Raw genomic sequence first — 4358 nt, 5'->3', positions numbered from 1 at the left:
AGAACTGGCGCGTCAGCCTCACCTAACGCGAGACTTTAGGGGCCGCGGCCTCTTGGAGCCGCCATCTCGGGAGTGGCCAGAGTGGCTTACGCGGACTGTACGGCCGCCATCTTGAGAAGGTCGAGAAATAATGGGCTTCTCCTCCTGACCCAGACCTGAATCGGGTGAACTGTTGGCTCGTCCGTCCTCTGATCTTCCCTCGGAGGTGTCAGAGGTGACGGGACAGAGATTTGGCTTCACACCGCCACCCTCGGCATTCTGAGGAGTTCTCTTAAATTTTAGGGACCTAGACTCAGGTTAAATCCGAATTCCTGGTAATGCTCAAAACAATCTCAAAACTTGTTTAGCGCGGCGCAGGATAGTGTTATTAATGATCTGGTTGGTTGGTTGGTTGGTTGGTTGGTTGGTTGGTTGGTTGGTGTGATAAGGCCTTACTGTGTAGCCTGGCTAAATCTCAGACTCACAGAGATAAGCCCATGTCTGCCTCTGCCTCCCTGGTACTGAAATTAAAGGCGTGTGCCACCATGCTTACAATTAAAAACACTTTAATACGGATTTAAGACTGAAGGCGGGAGCTGGCGAGATGGCTCAGTGGGTTAAAAGCGCCGACTGCTCTTCCGAAGGTCCTGAGTTCAAATCCCAGAAACCACATGGTGGCTCACAACCATCCATGACGAAATCTGATGCCCTCTTCTGGAGTGGTTTTTTTTTTTTTAAGATTTATTTATTTATTATATGTAAGTACACTGTAGCTGTCTTCAGACACTCCAGAAGAGGGCGCCAGATCTCGTTACGGATGGTTGTGAGCCACCATGTGGTTGCTGGGATTTGAACTCTGGACCTTCAGAAGAGCAGTCGGGTGCTCTTACCCACTGAGCCATCTCACCAGCCCCAAATAAATAAACCTTAAAAAAAAAAAAAACCTTTAATCCCAGCACTCGGGAGGCAGAGGCAGGCGGATTTCTGAGTTCGAGGCCAGCCTGGTCTACAAAGTGAGTGCCAGGACAGCCAGGGCTACACAGAGAAACCCTGTCTCGAAAAACCAAAAAAAAAAGACTGAAGGTGGACAAAAAGGCGTGCCAGGAGTTACGCACAAAACCGTCACGTTTATTTAATTCCGGACAGCCGAGGTTACACAGTGAAACACTGTAACCAAAGAACTGGAGAGATGGCTCAACGGCCAAAGAACGCTGGCTGCTCTGGAGCTGTGGTCAATTTCCAGCAGCTCACAACCCGCTTTCACGCCAGTCTCAGGGGAGCTAATGCTCGCCCTCTTCAGGCCTCGGCTGACATTGCATCCATGTGACGCACTGACACCCATACACACTTAATATTCCACATACATAAAACTTCAAGACAAGCCGGGCGGTGGTGGCGCACGCCTTTAATCCCAGCACTTGGGAGGCAGAGGCAGGCGGATTTCTGAGTTCGAGGCCAGCCTGGTCTACAGAATTCCAGGACAGCCGGGGCTACACAGAGAAACCCTGTCTCGAAACCCCCCCCCCAAAAAAAATTCAAGACAAAGTTAATAAAAGCAGCATGCTTGAGCAATCTAGATGGCTCATCAGATAAAGTATCTTGCTGAGAAACCTGAAGATCTGGGTTCTATCCCTGGAACCTCTAAGATAGAAGGAAAATAGCCAAAAAGTTTTCTTCTGACCTCTGCATCCATGCTATAGTTGGAATACATGCACCCACTCATGAATGTGTGTATACATATGTGTATATATGTATATATACAATACACACACATATATAACATATATACATATAACATATATATATACAATAAGTTTACATTTTTTAAGTCACGTGCTTCAGCTAGATATAGCGGTACCTACCTTGTAATACTGGCACTTGGCCAACTGAGGTAGGAGACTCTGAAGTCCCAATGGATCTAGACTACAAAACAGGACCCTTTCTCAAAACAACCAAATGGGAGAGGGCAGAAGGAAGAGGAGGAAGAAACAGTAAATTCCACCAAACTGCTGAAAAGCACAAACTTCAAAACCCATGTATGCACAGTGAAAGCAGCCAGACAGTGGGATCTGGCAGAGGGTGTGATCCCATCCATACAGACTCCAGAGCAAGCAAAGCCAAGCTATTCATAGGGAAAGCAGAGGAGTGGGTGTCTGAGCGCAGGAGATGAAGTGGAAGTGTCAGTGTCTGCCCTGGTGGGAGCGTTTTCTCTACATGGCGCCTTTTACTGCGTAAATCAGTGTCTGCCGGGAGGCGACCAGTTCAGGGCCTGTCTGAACTGCACCCCTGGAGGGAGATTATACAAAATGTTTAATGGATGGGAGCAGAAAGCAAGGGGGATCAGGGTAGGCTGTTGCATTGACCAATCATATTTTTCTTTACAAGGGGTTTTGTTGGGGAAAAGGGAGGGGGGGAGGCCCTGGGGAAGAAGAGGGGGAGAAATATACCACATCCGGCCAGAGTTCCTGTGTTCTGGGCAGGCAGACACGGGGAGACTGCCAGGCACTTTCCACATGGCCCCGGGTGGGCATCTAAGCCTCTGACCCAAGCTGCGGAGTGTGGAGAAGGAGTAGCCCCCGACCTGACCGGGGACCCCGAGGCAACACCCTGTCGCCCCGGAGTTATAGTAAGTTTAGGTCAGTAGTTCATATCATAAATCAATAAGACTTAAAGAACTACAGCAGAATTGTTTACCTGTCTTTCTATTAAGAATAGTACCTAGCCAGCCGGGCAGTGGTGGTGCGCACGCCTTTAATCCCAGCACTCGGGAGGCAGAGGCAGGCGGATTTCTGAGTTCAAGGCCAGCCTGGTCGACAAAGTGAGACTTACATGCAGAAACTATAGCTACATATGTGTGTGTATATATATATATATATATATATATACATATACATATACATAATCAATAAATACATATAGCCAGCCATGGTGGCAGGGCGAAGCTTTAATCCCAGCTCTCAAGAGGCAGAGGCTGAGCCGGGCGTGGTGGCACACGCCTTTAATCCCAGCACTCAGGAGGCAGAGGCAGGCGGATTTCTGAGTTCGAGGCCAGCCTGGTCTACAAAGTGAGTTCCAGGACAGCCAGGGCTACACAGAGAAACCTTGTCTCAAAAAACAAAAAACAAAACAAAACCAAAATAAATATTATAATAATAACAATAATAATAAATTCTAACACACAGAAGAAGCAAGTTTATCTTTGTAAGTTCAAAGCAAGCCTGTTCTACATAGAGAGTTCCAAGACAACCAGCACTGCATAATAGAGACTCTGTCTCAAAAAGACCAAAAACAACAAAAAAGGGAAGCTCAAAGTCATCTTGACCTGCACAGACAGAGCATCTCTTTGTCTACACAGGAAAAATGTGGCCCACATAGGGAGAATATCTAAATAAAATACAACTATAATGTAATATATTTGTTAATGTTATTTGAATATAATATAATGCAGGACTTTTTAATTTTTTTGAAAATATAATTTTTTAAAGATTTATTTGTTATATGTAAGTACTCTGTAGCTGTCTTCAGACACCCCAGAAGAGGGAGTCAGAGCTCATTACGGATGGTTGTGGTTCCTGGGATTTGAACTCAGAACCTTCAGAAGAGTAGTCAGTGCTCTTAACCACTGAGCCATCTCGACAGCCTGAAAATATTTTCATTTTATGTGCATGAGTATTTTGCCTACACTACCGGGATACCTGGTTGCTTGGGGAGGTCAGAAGGCATCTGATCCCTTGGAAATGGATTTATAGACAGTTATGTGCCAATGTGTAGGGCTGGGAAACAAAGTCAGGTCTTCTAGAAAAGGAATTAGCACACTTCACCATGGAGTCATCTCTCCAGCCCCACAGGACTTATAAAACACAGATGCTCAGCTGAGCATGGTGGCGCACGCCTTCAATCTCAGCACTCAGGAGGCAAAGGCAGGTGAATTTCTGAGTTCGAGTCCGGCCTGGTCTACAGAGTGAGTTCCAGGACAGCCAGGGCTACATAGAGAAACCATGTCTTGAAAAACCAAAAAAAAAAAAAAAAAAAAAAAAAAAAAACCAAAACCAAAACAAAACAAAACAAAAAAACCAAAAAACAACAACAACAACAACAAAAACCCACAGGTGCTCTGGGCTGGGGATGCAGCTCTGTAGTAGATTATTTGATTGGCATTCACAAGTTCATAGGTTGAGCTCCCAGCATCCCTGTTCTCTCAGAAATACCAATCAATAGCTCTTGGGAGGTGGCAGTTAAAGGTTCAAGAATTCAAGGTCATCCATCTTTGGCTACAAAACAAGTTGAAGGCTACTTTTACCAAAAAGAGAGAGAGAGAGAGAGAGAGAGAGAGAGAGAGAGAGAGAGAGAGAGAGAGAGAAAGAGGAAGTTAAGTGTTT

The sequence above is a fragment of the Mus caroli genome, unplaced genomic scaffold, assembly GCF_978045245.1.
Source record: "Mus caroli unplaced genomic scaffold, Mus_caroli_1 scaffold_8, whole genome shotgun sequence".
Classification (NCBI taxonomy): domain Eukaryota; kingdom Metazoa; phylum Chordata; class Mammalia; order Rodentia; family Muridae; genus Mus; species Mus caroli.
This window is presented reverse-complemented; position numbering follows the sequence as displayed.